Source organism: Anomaloglossus baeobatrachus, chromosome 2 (assembly GCF_048569485.1).
Source record: "Anomaloglossus baeobatrachus isolate aAnoBae1 chromosome 2, aAnoBae1.hap1, whole genome shotgun sequence".
NCBI lineage: Eukaryota > Metazoa > Chordata > Amphibia > Anura > Aromobatidae > Anomaloglossus > Anomaloglossus baeobatrachus.
In genome coordinates, this window is record NC_134354.1 from 369009696 (window position 1) to 369025748 (window position 16053).

The following is a 16053-nucleotide window of genomic DNA, read 5'->3' on the forward strand; positions in this document are numbered from 1 at the left end:
CGAAATTTTCAAAATTTTCGCCAAATTTCCTAAATTTTCACAAATAAACGCAAAAAATATCGGCCTAAATTTACCACTGACATGAAGTACAATATGTCACGAAAAAACAATCTCAGAATTGCCAGGATCCGTTGAAGCGTCCCAGAGTTATAACCTGTCAAAGTGACACTGGTCAGAATTGCAAAAAATGGCCCGGTCATTAGGGTGTTTTAGTGGCCGGGGGTGAAGGGGTTAAAGAAGGAAAAGAGGGACAAAGTTTTCGGCGCGCGCAGCGCGCCGTGGCAAATTTTTAGGCCACGCCCCCTAACCACACCCATTTCACAGTCACGCCCAAATCCACTCCCCATCCACACCCATTAAGCATGGACACGCAGGCAGCCGGCGGGCCTCCAGCATGGACACGCAGGCAGCCGGCGGGCCTCCAGCATGGACACGCAGGCAGCCGGCGGGCCTCCAGCATGGACACGCAGGCAGCCGGCGGGCCTCCAGCATGGACACGCAGGCAGCCACATTGAGGCGGCCGGTCGCCCGCACAGTGAGGCGGCCGGTCGCCCTCACAGACAGCCGGCGGGCCTCCAGCATGGACACGCAGGCAGCCACAGTGAGGCGGCCGGTCGCCCTCACAGACAGGCGGCGGGCCGCCCGCACAGACATGCGGCGGGCCGCCGCACGGAGAGGCGGCCGTCCACCGCAGAGACAGGCGGCCGTCCGACCGCACAGAGAGGCGGGCAGCCGCCCGCACAGAGAGGCGGTGGGCCGCCCGCACAGAGAGGCTGCCGTCCACCGCAGAGACAGGCGGCCGTCCGCCTGCACAGAGAGGCGGCCGGCCGCCAGCACAATGAGGCGGCGGGGGGCGCCCGCACAGACAGGCGGCGGGGGGCGCCCGCACAGACAGGCGGCGGGGGGCGCCCGCACAGACAGGCGGCGGGGGGCGCCCGCACAGACAGGTGGCGGGGGGCGCCCGCACAGACAGGCGGCTTGGGGCGCCCGCACAGAGAGGCGGCCGGCCGCACGCACAGAGAGGCGGCCGTCCGCCCGCAGAGACAGGCGGCCGTCCGCCCGCAGAGACAGGCGGCCGGCCGACCGCACAGAGAGGCGGCCGTCCGCCCGCAGAGACAGGCGGCCGTCCACCTGCAGAGAGAGGCGGCCGTCCGCCCGCAGAGACAGGCGGCCGTCCGCCCGCAGAGACAGGCGGCCGGCCGACCGCACAGAGAGGCGGACGGCCGACCGCACAGAGAGGCTCCAGCCGGGGGGGGGAGAGGGGGGGATGGGGGGGAGATTCAGTTTACATACCTTAGCAGCAGCACAGAGACTAGTTTCTGGCAGCGCGCTCCTCTCTGTTATGCCATGTCACGTGTTAGGATGGTAGGAGGGAAAAGCAGTGAGGCGGGGAGAGAGTGGGTGGGCGGAGCCCGGGATACGGCCGTCCCGCCCGTGGCAACGGGACAAACAATGCAAAGCGTGATAGTCCCGCTGTATCCGGGACAGTTGGGAGGTATGGAACTATGAGAAATACATTATAATAATTGGAGGTCTGGGGAGGCTACTTTATACATGGAGGACTATAGGGCTGCATTATAATATATGGAGGACTATGTGATGCAGTATAATATATGGAGAACTATGGGGTGAATTATAATATATTGGGAGCTATGAGAAATTCATGATAATAATTGAAGGGCTACTTTATACATGGAGGATTATGGGGGTGCATTATAATATATGGAGGACTATGTGGTGCAGTATTATATATTGAGTACTATAGGGGGAATTATAATACAAGGAAAACTATTGGAAATACATTATAATACATGGAGGACTATGGAAGTGTATTCTAATATATGAAGGGTTATGTGGGACCCTTTATACTATTTGGAAGGCAATGTTGGGGCCATTATTGTATTTGGAGAACTATATACAAGGGGGGACAAAGATACAATCAGGGGATGGGAACGTTTTGTTCTGAGGGAAAAAGGCTCTTTCTCTCAGCACCCAGCTTTCCCATGCTCTGCTATACATCTTCTCTCAGTACCCAGCTTTCCCATGCTCTGATATGGGAAAGCTGGGTGCTGAGGGGAAAGATGTATAGCAGAGCATGGGGAAGCTGGGTGCCGAGGACAAGATGGATATCAGAACATAGGAAAGCAGGGTGCTGATAGAGGGATTTCAGATCATGGGAAATCTGGGTGCTGTGGGTAAGAGCCAAGTGTCAGCATCATTATCCTGTACCCCGAGTGTCAGTGTCATTATCCCGTACCCCAAGTGTCGGTGTATGTGGAGGGGGGGCCCAGGCCTGAACTTTGCACTGGGGCCCATCAAACTCTAGTTATGCCACTGAGTATATGAACACACAGGAACTAGTGAGGAGACAGTAAGGGATGAGAAAAAATGTAAGGGGGCACAGAATAGTGACTGAGTAGTGGCGGGTGGTGCAGTATAGAGAGGGCGTAGCTTGTGGGTACAGTATGAGGCCATAGCGAGGAGGGGTGTGTGATCAGAGAGCAGTATAAAGACTGGGTAGTTTAGAGGGACACAGTATAAAAGACAGTGTGACTAGTAGGCTCAGTATGGAAAGGAGAGGGAGTGTGGAGGGCATGTACCATAAGAGGGACAGTGTGTGGGTCATATTTTGTGCAGAGAACACAGAGAGGGGCCATTATTTATTCGGGGGCACAGTGTAGGGCAGATATGTTTAAATAGAAGTATTATAATCATTCTGCTATTTTTAGGGGCATTGTGATGGGATGTGCTGCAGAAGACCGGAGAAGATGGAAATCTGCAGAGACGTGATGTGAATGTGAAAAGTCATCATGGCATCAGGATAAGGTGAATAGACAGAAACAACTCAGAGACAAAATCATCTATAAGGTACCTGAATGTAAATGTTTATTTGTGATACTATGTCCCATCATTAGACCTTGGTCCCACTTGCGCATTGCTTCTGATGTGAGCACAATGGGACCCCCACTGATCAGCTGTTCTTGGTGCAGGTGGCCAGAAATGTTTATCTGGATCTGCTCCATCCTCTGATGGTGTCTGCGGCCGGGTACTGCACATCCGCCTCATTGATTTTAATAGGAGGCTGATGCCATTATCAGAAGATGGAGCAGATCCAGAACTGAGCACTTCCGGCCACCTGCCACCACCGGCACGGCACCTAGAACATGTGATTGGCTGGGGTGCCAATCAGACATTGGTGACCTATCCTATGGAAAGGCCATCAATGTTAAAGTAGTGCACAATCTCTTTATAAAGTCTTGTGCTGTCTGACAATTTAAGAGTTACTATGTTTTTACTTATGTTGTTAGGAGCATTAAAGGGGTTGTTTAAGTTTGTGATGAGTCTGCAGTCACTTTGTGTGTCACTTTATGTGACTGCAGACTTCTGAATTCTTACAGTGCGCACACTGTTTGCTGTCAGGATTCTCTGTTACCGGCGATGAGAGTGGGAAGTTACGAAGCTGTAAGAATTCGATTTACATAGATGTGGTCACGTGCTGAACAGACATGCATGGCCTCGCTCAATGAAAATGAATTCACTGAGGTTGGACACATCAAATCAGAATGTGACCAGAAGTAAACAAATCTCATACTTGTGCTCACATGATTGTCCACTCTCATCACTGGCAACAGAGAATCCTAAAAGTGTGCAGAGCATGCACTGTAAGAATTCAGAAACCTGAAGGCACGAATAGACTCAATGCAGACTTTCATCTTTAACCTGGACAACACCTTTAATTATAAAATTAAGCAGTGTACTATCCTCAGTTCTAACAGCGTGTAATATACCCACTGTCAGGATTCAGCTCGGCTCGCTGGTTCCAGCAGTCATCACATGGTCACTCATATGTGATTTTCATACTTGCATCTGATAATTAGCTTTTCTTCCTACGTTTCTCATTGAACATTGAGAGAATTATTAAGATCAGCTCGTCATCACGTGACTGTAAGTATGCAAATCACATATGAGTGATTGGTCACATGACGACTACCCAAAATGCTTGGTGGCTGGGGCATCAAACTGAATTTTTGCCCCAGGTGCTGGAAAGCCGAGATACACCTCTGTGCAGCATGTAGGAAAAGAGACCCTTACTCCAATGATGTATCACTTAGTTTACTGAGTGCAGCAGTCCTGACCCAATCAGAGTTCTTAGATGTACCATCTAGCAGAGCTCAGAAGGCTGACCCCACCCACACTCCTGATTAGCAGCTTTCTGTGTACATTGTATATTGATAGTAAGCTGCTAATCAGTGCTGGGGGCATGGTTGGACCAGGATTCAAGTGGACACCTGGTTCAGCTGTGATAATCTCCTGCTGATAAAACGCTCATTGTATTGAAATATCAGCATACAACCTAATAGGTGACACATCCATGAAATCAGTGTCTCAGCACCTACGTCATGCTTCCCTCAGATTACATAGCAAAAATCTGCTGATAGATTCTCAATCATTGTTCTTAAAAGCACATTACCCTATGTTAACAGGAGATGTCACAGTTGATCACATGACATGTATGTGGTAGAACGATCTGTTAGTGATCGTTCTACCCCATATTTTATCATTCAATCACTCTATACTTGAAATGGTTTGAAATCAGCTCAAACCCTAATGCTTTGTTTACACATTGTGTTTTACTGCGTTTTTTTGCTCTTTTTTATGCAAATTAAAAGCTGTTTTTTACAGGCAACAAAACGATGAAATTTCAGGAATCTCATGCACACATAGTTTCTTTCTTTCCTGACTAAATTGGAAATTGGTGAGTTTTGAAAACTGCAACATGTCAATTTTTTCACCATTTTTGAAGAGCTTTTCAACCATAGAAAGCAATGAGTATGTGTAAAAACACATAAAAAAATGTTCCCATCAATTTCTGTAGTGTTATTAGTGAAAAAGCATGGGTACAGGTCTACACGAGGATGTGAAACCCATTGATTTTTGTAATTTTTCCAAGTCTAAATCAATAGTTTTTTCCTGACTACAAGTGCAGATTAATTTAATTAGTGATGTATTAAACTAAACAATGCCTGATCAACTCAATGCCCTACCAATGTGTGAAAGTAAACAATTCCCTACCAATGTGTTAGATATACAGTGCCTTACCAAGATGTTAAGTCACTATTTTTTCAGACACAAAAAAATATTCCCCCTAAATAATTTGAACAAATTGCTCTTTTTTCAAAAATGTTTTATGGTTTCACAAACGTCTAGCATTAGTGGCCTAACACCTTGTATTGTTTATGTTTACAAAGTGGAAGTGTGGCGCTCCAGAGGATCCAGTCGCCACAGAGGTAATGCACCTCAGCCAGAGGTGTGGTATCCAATTCCCGGGTAAGGAGGCGGTCACAAGTTGTGGTACACACACACACACACACACACTGACACACACTCTTAATTTAGCGAGACTCCATTAGGCCGTGGTTAGAGTGAGTTGCACTTTAGGGAAAGCACAGTTCCAAAGCCAGTCTGGAGGTGGGGTTTAGTTAGTGGGAGCAGACTGTAGAACGAGAGAGTCAGGAAATGGACGCAGAGGAGAATGATCCTGGTGTCTGGAGCTTGAGCAGCTCATCCCGGGATCAGGAAAGAAGGAATCTTAGCACTACGGGGAGTGACCCATCCACCCGTGGGCTCGCATCCACAGCCGGTATACCTGTGTGGAGGGACTTGGCTGCAACGGGGAACCAGTCCCTAGACTAGTGGAGAACAACAAGGCTCAGCTAGTAAACCAGAGGCTGAAGTTACTTCAAGTACCGAAGCCACCACCGCATATAACCCGCTAAAAAGGTTACAACATAGGACCAAGGGACAGGGCAGGAGAGCCACCCGTAAAAGGGATCCGTGGACACCGGCTCAGGGCACGGTGTGTGAGGCGCAGGGCAGGTGGGAGAGGGCTGCAAAGGAAGACGACCAGGGATGGAACACAGAAGGCTGTACCGGGTTGTACCTCAGAAATATCCGTTGATCGGCTGGAACCCATCACAGCAGGATCCGGCACTCAGGGGGCCACATCTGACTAGTTGTGGTAACCTGGAACTATCAATAGTGAGTAAAGAACTTGTGACTGCATTCATGTGTTACCCAGTTGTTGTCTGCGGCTCCGGCCCTGCACCCCACCATTACATTGTAACACCATAGACTTTATCGCCTAATTTACCTGCGCTGGGGCTAAGCTCTACCCATGGAGAGCTCAACCACCTCTGCTGCATCGTCACCGAACCCAGGGGATCTGCGAGGTAGCGGCGGTCATATCTGGCCGGACACCATGGGTGGCGTCACCAACTCATCTCTGTGGCGCCCCTGAGGCTCTGATTGCCACAGGGTACTACACCTCAGTTAAGGTGTGGTATCCACCTCAAGTAAGGGGGGGTTAATCACTGGTGTTCCACATTCACACTCTACATACAGCTTAGGAACCTTCTCACAGGGTGGGATGGCTCAGGGTAAATAGGGGGGTGGCCATCACGATTCAAGGGACTTTCCCGGTCATTGAAGCTAGCCACCTGGGGGGCGAGTCCACTTGGGGGTAGAGGTATGCATAACACACTCATATACTCAAATCAGTCGGGACCATAATTCTGAAAAGACACTCCTGGAACTCTTGGACTTCACTAGGCCCATGCTTGGAGTGGGAGCTCAGTCCGGGTACCTAACTGTGGGGGGGGACACCCTAGGAATTGGACACTCTCTCTCTCTTTCTCTCTTCAAACACCGGTGGTGGCCCCTTTATTTACCTGGGATTGACCGGAGCCCACAACGGCAGAGATCAGCACCTGGGTGTAGCTTTAAATCAGTGAGTAAAAGAACCTGGAACCGCAGTTGCCGACTCAGACTCTGATTGGCGACGCCGTCGCCCCGCGCTCCGGCGGTTCCAAGGGACTGCCAACCACTGTCATCCACCTAGGGCCCGCTCTGCCTGTGGGGAGCGATACCATCCCGGCTGCAATAACACCTGCTCCAGCGAGGAATTCTGCAGCGGCGGCTACTCCCTGGCCTCATGCCAGAGGTGGCGTCACAACAAACTTTCCCCAATAGTATGACAAATCCCAAGCACACAATCAAATGCAAGAGGGTAATGCAAAAAGTGTTTTTTTATTGAAGGATTACAAGCAGAAAGAAAATGCCACTACCAATAGAGCAAAGCCAAGCCAACGTTTCGGCCTATGTTAGGCCTTTGCCAAGGTCTCGCATATGTACATATGCATATAGACCTGTATTCATGTGTTTTGTATTTACTTATTGCCTTTGTATACCCAGTTGTCCTAATCTTTCTTGTTCTTTTTTAGAGGTACTGACCACCTGCTTCAACGGCCGGATTCAACCCCTACACCTTTCCCACGACTGGCACCACTTCTTCACCAGGTAGCATCCTCACCTGATCACAACTTCCCCCCGCCCCTCCAGGTTGCATACTTACATACATTAGTCCTCTTCACGTTTCACAGTGATATATATTGCCTACATGCCCTTATTGCATAGACACACACATGCATCTGTCAGGGCCAGGCGGTCGGGCAGACCCAGGAGGTGGATCCACTGGTCCGAACTCTAAGATGGTGGTAAGGAGTCCGGTAGCTGAAGCACTATGGGTAGCAGAACAGTCCGTGCAAGTGAGTGTAACGGAGAAGTCCCTGGGACCACGGAGTCACAGATGGTAGTCCGGGTGACGTAGCTCAGGTTCGGAAGCCGAGATGAGGTCAGGCGGGGTCCGGAACCTTTGGAGCGAGATGACGGGTCACCGCAGGGATCCGAGATGGTACGGACTGTCAGATGGCAGACGGACAGCGTGCGGGGTTCGGGATTCAGCAGGACCGGATGCCGAGGCAGGATCAGCTCTAGAAGAGAGATACGTGAGTATGGCAAGGAGACACAAGGAGACCTGACTCCTAGCTTGGAAAACACGAAGATCAGGCCCCGCCCCCTTGGACAATAAACCCTTATATACCCTGTACCTGTTTAGCTTCATTTCCTGTTAATGGACGCTGGCCCTTTAAGAAAGGGTCAGTGACCGCGCGCGCGCCCTAATGCGCATGCGCGCCGCCCGGGTGCCAGAAGCCAGGGAAGGAAGCTGAGGGGAGGACGCAGGGGAGCCGGCCAGGGCCTGGGAAGCCGTCAGACGCCGGGATCGGAGGCCAGGGAACCTGGGAAGGACGGGCACCGGAGGCTGGAGAGCGGGGAGCGTGGCAGGTGAGCCGGGGAGCGGGGCTGAGGACCCGGGGAGCGGAGCAGAGGACCCGGGGAGGGGAGCCGAGGACCCAGGGAGCGTGACAGCATATCGTGACAGCATATCCATCCCATCCTTATCCTCTCCCTTACATATATATCTCTCTCCCCCCTCCCTTTCCTCATACATACATTTCAACCTCACGCTTTTTACAGAGCATCCTCTTCACTCAGGCTATCTCTCTATCTTGTCTATATACCATAAACCTTTATCTCCCCCTTCAGTATCTTTATTTCCTCTCCACAGTTAGGGGTGCTTCACACACAGCGAGCTCACTGCCGAGATCGCTGCTGAGTCACGCTTTTTGTGACGCAGCAGTGACCTCATTAGCGATCTCGCTGTGTGTGACACTGAGCAGCGATCTGGCCCCTGCTGCGAGATCGCTGCTCGTTACACACAGCCCTGGTTCGTTTTCTTCAAAGCCGCTCTCCTGCTGTGACACACAGATCGCTGTGTGTGACAGCGAGAGAGCGACAAATGAAGCGAGCAGGGAGCAGGAGCCGGCGTCTGACAGCTGAGGTAAGCTGTATCCAAGATAAACATCGGGTAACCAAGGTGGTTACCCGATATTTACCTTAGTTACCAGCCTCTGCAGCTCTCACGCTGCCTGTGCTGCCGGCTCCGGCTCTCTGCACATGTAGCTGCTGTACACATCGGGTTAATTAACCCGATGTGTACAGCAGCTAGGAGAGCAAGGAGCCAGCGCTAAGCAGTGTGCGCGGCTCCCTGCTCTCTGCACATGTAGCTGCATTACACATCGGGTTAATTAACCCGATGTGTACTGTAGCTAGGAGAGCAAGGAGCCAGCGCTCAGTGTGCGCGGCTCCCTGCTCCCTGCTCACACTGGTAACTAATGTAAACATCGGGTAACCATACCCGATGTTTACCTTAGTTACCAGTCTCCGCAGCTTCCAGACGGCGGCTCCGTGCAAGCGCAGCGTCGCTTGCACGTCGCTGCTGGCTGGGGGCTGTTCACTGGTCGCTGGTGAGATCTGCCTGTTTGACAGCTCACCAGCGACCATGTAGCGATGCAGCAGCGATCCTGACCAGGTCAGATCGCTGGTCGGATCGCTGCTGCATCGCTAAGTGTGAAGGTACCCTTACATACAATACCTTCCTTCCACATCCTAGGTATCAACCCCTCATTCACATATCACGCATGCGCATAACACACACTGTCACCTACACCACACATCCCCCGTCCACATATCCCTGCACTACGACAACGACGCAATGCGCAAGCGCGCACTTGCGTCACCAGTCACGTAGTAAACAAACACATATGCAGGGATCCCCCTCCCTCATTCCGCCCCCGCTGTGACGCCACGCGCGCACGCACGTACAGTACAGTACATCACCTCCCCACAGTACTGTTCTCGCCCCCCCCCCCGCTGACGTCACACGCATGCGCAGATGCACGCCTTCGTCACCACTGACGTCAAGCACGCACGCATTGGCTTCTATGACACACCAGGAAGTTCCCTCCAGCGTTTAAATAGACGCTCCTTCACATACCACACTGCCACATGCCTCCTGCCTGCACCTCTGGGACCTCGTCCCCATGCCCCTGTGCTCTTAAAGGTAACACCACGCTATAAGCTCCTGACTACTGTCCAGCTACCTGGTTTTCATGTGTATAGCCACTTAATATTGTTGTATCCTGTTTTTTCCATAGGCACTCTTTCTACCTCTCCACTCACCTCTCATGCCTCCTTGACTCTGGGTATGTTACAAGCCATATACTATTTACTGTTTGCCTGTATACTATTGCACTGGACTGTAATATCCAGTATCTAGCTTAAACCTAAGTTACAATACCCATATGATAGCAGTTGCATTGTCTATTCTGTTGCCTCCTCCTGGTTCTGCCCTCCCAGATAAGACCTCTTTGCCCATTTTATTACCTGTGTATTATGTTCCATAATTTGCCATGTTTTTTCCATGCCATCCATCTCGTATGGATCAGAACTTGTAGGCACAGTGTATCTGTGTATTGGCCACCGGCACACTCTTTTGATTGACAAGTACATCAGCTACTGTACTGTTTGCTTTTTATTTTGCCTACGGTGCTTATTCTTTTATCTCTCTCCCCATTCAGCAAGTTACTCTTGAAAAGCAAAACGCCCTACTTGTGGCTCATTTCTTGGACGTTTAAATCCGTCTATATCCACAGCTCTCTCATAACGTATGTGTATATATACTCTCTGTAAATATGTATATTTTGCTATGATTGATCACTCTCTGGTGTGTAAATAATCTTTATCATTTTCTCATAGGCGAGACCTTGACAAAGGCCTAACATAGGCCGAAACGTTGGCTTGGCTTTGCTCTATTGGTAGTGGCATTTTCTTTCTGCTTGTAATCCTTCAATAAAAAAGCACTTTTTGCATTACCCTCTTGCATTTGATTGTGTGCTTGGGATTTGTCATACTATTGTAGTGTTCTTTCCCTAAGCACCTCCTTTATACCAGCGGTTGAGCCCAGCTTTACTCCTAACTAGTTGATTGTTTGTTTATGCTGGCGCTCCTGCGTAGCACCCCTAATGTCTCTCCCAACGCTCTCGTACAGTAACGATCAAGCCGCGACGGTCTTGGCTGGGATATCCGCGACTAATCAATTTCTCACTGTACCCACGGAGGAGCTCTGCACTAGGGACTATCTGAAGGAGTTGAAGTGACACACATCGCTTGAACTCCACGCAGTGACCCTCGCGGAGTATCACCGGGCTCAGCGCATCTTAGAATTTAGCGCATCTAAGAACTTAGAGTCCCCTTAAGGCCAACCCTCTTTGCTGACAATCCCTCGTACTGCGATCAGTTCGAGGGGATCCTCAATAAGTGTTCTCTCGATATCATTATATTGACACTGGCTTACTTGCAGAAAGAGATTGCCACAGTTGATGCCAGTATAAAAACCATAGAGGAACAACTGTCCCAGACTCTCCCTGCCGCTGACTTTCCCTCCTTGAAAACCAAGAATAAAGAGATCATTACGGACTTCCAGCAGACCTTGCAGACCCGCAAACGATCAAAATTCATTCGTGATCAAGACAACTACCTGAAAAATCGGGTCTACAAATGGCACACCTCCTCATTTCCATCAGAACGAAGGCCTTCCCATCGAGGGAATTACACAAGTGCCTTCAGCTCGGACAGCGACCAGAGTTATTATGGTCCCTCCTCTTCTTTTTTAGGTACCGGTCCACAAACAAGAGGCAAACCAGGATGGGCAAGAAACAGGGCCCCCCCACACAGGATAACCACACGGTCCCAGGTAGGGAGAACATCGTTTACAACATTTCCTTGTTAACCCTTACACCCACAGAAACCCGAGTCCTACAGAAAGGCCTCACTTTCTGTCCCACGCCTCCACTTAACACCTTTACCCTAGAGCAGGAATTTAACAGATTCTTTATTAACCTCCGGTTAAAAGCCTATTTCGCTACCCCTCAGAACCCTCCCAATACCAATCCTGTAGTCCCTACAATGGATTCCTGTCCGGCAACTTCTCTCACACTACGCTGATTAGGACTTAGCAATCCAAGCACTTTCCAACCACCCAGACATTATCATCCAGTAGAGACCTACATATCATTAGTCACACGTGACATTGATAGGATTAAAAAAGAAAATAGGACATGGACAAATGCACCTCCGCCACAATATGACCAGTGAGGAATCTAGAGCCCTTCTCTCACTTAAAACCAATCCCCACCTAATCATAAAACCTGCCGATAAAGGTGGCGCTATTGTTGTCCTTGATAAACCCTATTATTAGAGTTGAGCGCGGTTCGTGGTTCGTGGTTCTCCAGTTCTAGGCTCGAGTGATTTTGGGGCATGTTCTAGATCGAACTAGAACTCGAGCTTTTTGCAAAAGCTCGATAGTTCTAGAAACGTTCGAGAACGGTTCTAGCAGCAAAAAACAAGCTAAATCATAGCTTGGTTTCTGCTGTAATAGTGTAAGTCACTCTGTGAATCACACTATTATCACATTTCAGTGTATAGTGTGCGTGAACAGCGCCTTCAGATGACTGCTGTTTGTATAATGGCGATCGCCATTTTTTTTTTTCTTGTCTTCCTTCCCTAAGCGCGCGCGTCTTGTGGGGCGGGCCAGCATGTCAGCCAATCCCAGACACACACACAGCTAAGTGGACTTTGAGCCAGAGAAGCAACGGCATGTGTGATAGGATGTCCATGTCACATGTCCCTGCATTATAAAACCGGACATTTTCTTCCAGGACGTCATTATCTGCCTTCTGCGTCTTTGGTGTCAGACATCACTGTCGCAGCTCCGTCCTCCTGAGTCCTATAGCCGATACAGCTGTATGCGCTGCATACACAGCGTTAGACAGCTTAGGGAGAGCACTTTATAGCAGTCCTTTTAAGGGCTCAAACCGGCAGGGTCAGAGAGCCATAGGTGACAGGTCCTGCAAACAGCAACAGCGTCTGTGTAGCCAAGGTCAGGGATTTCCTCCCTGCATTTCACCATTAGGAGGGAATAGAAAGGCAGGCTTCCATTCCTCTACCCAGAGCACCACAATCCTGCCACTGTACCCTCTTGTCCTCTGCACACTCCAACTCATTATAACTAAGCCATTATACTAGCAAACAGTCAGTGTACCTAGTGGCATCCTATCTGTGGCTATTGGACTTTGCTATAGTCCCACTAGTGCAAAGACATTTGCAGAGCACGTCTGCCTGCATTGCACACTCCAACTTTTTTAAACTAAGCCATTTTCCTAGCAAACACTCAGTGTACCTAGTGGCATCCTAAACGTGGCTATTGGACTTTGCTATAGTCCCACTAGTGCAAAGACATTTGCAGAGCACGTCTGCCTGCATTGCACACTACAACTTTTTTAAACTAAGCCATTTTACTAGCAAACACTCAGTGTACCTAGTGGCATCCTAAACGTGGCTATTGGACTTTGCTATAGTCCCACTAGTGCAAAGACATTTGCAGAGCACGTCTGCCTGCATTGCACACTCCAACTCATTATAACTAAGCCATTAGACTAGCAAACACTCAGTGTACCTAGTGGCATCCTAAACGTGGCTATTGGACTTTGCTATAGTCCCACTAGTGCAAAGACACTTGCAGAGCACGTCTGCCTGCATTGCACACTCCAACTTTTTTAAACTAAGGCATTTTACTAGCAAACACTCAGTGTACCTAGTGGCATCCTAAACGTGGCTATTGGAGTTTGCTATAGTCCCACTAGTGCAAAGACATTTGCAGAGCACGTCTGCCTGCATTGCACACTCCAACTTTTTTAAACTCAGCCATTATACTAGCAAACACTCAGTGTACCTAATTGTATCCTAAACGTGGCTATTGTACTTTTGTCAATTCACAGTATTGGAACGATATTTGCAGCACGTCTGCCTGCATTGCACACTCTAACTTTTTTTAACTCAGCCATTATACTAGCAAACACTCACTGTACCTAGTTGTATCCTATTGTCTATTCACACTATTGTAAACATATTTGCAGCATGTCTGCCTGCATTGCACACTCAAACTTTTTTAAACTCAGCCATTATACTAGCAAACACTCAGTGTACCTAGTGGCATCCTAAACGTGGCTATTGTACTTTTGTCAATTCACACTATTGGAACGATATTTGCAGCACGTCTGCCTGCATTGCACACTCTAACTTTTTTTAACTCAGCCATTATACTAGCAAACACTCAGTGTACCTAATTGTATCCTAAACGTGGCTATTGTACTTTTGTCTATTCACAGTATTGGAACGTTATTTGCAGCACGTCTGCCTGCATTGCACACTCAAACTTTTTTAAACTAAGCCATTATGCTAGCAAACACTCACTGTACCTAGTTGTATCCTAAACGTGGCTATTGGACTTTTGTCTAGTCACACTAGTGCAAATCTATGTGCAGCACCTCTGCATGACAACCTCCTGCTCTGTTTTTAATAAGCTATAATGATAGCACAAAATACTGCCATTTAGTGGCATCATAGAACTGGCTGTTGTATTCCATTAGTGCCCCACTGGTGACAAGCTATTTATAGCCCCTCTACATGACACCCTCATGCACATTTTGCTACGCTAATGTTATAGCAAACTCATGGAATTCATTGATGCATTTCATAATTCGGAGGGATAGAAAGTCAGGCTTCCTTTAGCTTTTCCTTCTGTTCATAGACAGCATCTCCAAGACAAATTTCCCCTCCACGTCTAAGTGTGGAGAGTCAGCTAGTGCGCATGCGTGTGCCGATGTACCCCAGCTGCAGCATAATTACAGTGTTTCGCGTAGTGAGTATGCTCAGCCTGACTGTGTTATTCCTGACGCTAAGTCTTCTTTTCGGGATACAGCGCATGCTCCCACACTAAGTGTGAAAAGCCTCTTTGCACAGGTGCTTGCATTCCGTGCCGGGTCTAAGTCCTGTTTTGTGCCTAGACACCATGCTAAAGCTGATAGTCTTTTTTCAGAGACTGTATTTCATGCTACTGAGCATGCTCAGGCACTTCCTGCATCAGAGACTAGGTCCGGTAATGAACTGTTTGGCCCTGGCCCTGATGTGGGGGTCCCATATAGACCACAGGGCATCAGGTGTCCTCCCAAATGGCTTGCAGAGGCCCACACCTATGACTTGTCACCGCATTATTGATGGTCACACGATGACTGGTGAGGTGTTTGGGTCATGGCAGCCATGAGGTCATAATTGAAGTTGCGTTTCCAAATAGGACGCTAGTTATGCCACTGATGACGTGTCACTCTACTTTTGTCTCCAGGAGGTGCATTGTGGTTCACCCTGGTTTGGGGCAGACCCAGGTTATAAAAGGGGCTGGAGCCAACAAGGAGGTGCGCAGTCTTCTATTATGCTCCGAAAGAGCACACCTCCATGTGTTGAACCCATTGCGGCTTTAGGCCAGAGGTAGGCAGGGATAGGGTGGTGGATGCAGGCCACCACCACAGTTGGTAACGCAGAACGGTTAAGACCAGCTCCTGTCCTAACAGTCCTGCTTGTGCAGCCCAGTGGCATTAACAGGCCTGCTGCTGCTGATGCGCCTGCTGTCCACAGGTGTGGCCCCTACGCACACGGTCAGCGTACTCAATGGCCCCTGTGTTGTTAACAGGGAGTTCCTGGGCTGGGTGGGCATGTGGACCCTGTGACGCTAACAGGGCTCACAGTCTCCAGATCCAAATGGCGTCTAACTCGGTTCAGGCTACTATTAGTTTCATAGCCACACAGCTCTGTATCCTCCACCAAACCTTCAAGTTGCCAACCTCTCCTTTTCCAACTGGGAGCACGGTGGACACTGACTGCTGATGGGGATATATACCTTTCTCTTTCTTTTCTTATTAATTTTCGTTATATAGCGGTCACATAGTATATACCACTTTATCCAAATCTGCCAGTCCCACTGTAACAGATGGTGTTTCTTCAGCAAATGTTACAGTTGCTTAACCACCAAATCCACGGACCAAAACTTTTTTCCCCTTTCCAACACACCTGTTCCCCTTTCCAACAGCATCTGTCCTTTTTCAACTCATTTTGGGATATGACCAAAAGTGCAACTGTGCAGGGACACCGTACTCAACGCCATCTCAGCACAGCAGCCATCCCTCGGTCCCTCCCATGTGGACAAGTAAAAGACCATTTCCTCCTATCCATGACAAAGCGTTGAGATTCACTCTGTGCAGCACTGGTGTTTAGTGGAAAAGTAGATCTAAGATTGCGTACCACATTCTGCAGATACTCCTGTATACGTGCGTCTATTTCTATGGCAGGAATTAGTTCGCCAAATTTTGTCTTGTACCGGGGATCTAACAGTGTGGCAACCCAGTATTCAGGATTACTTCAAAT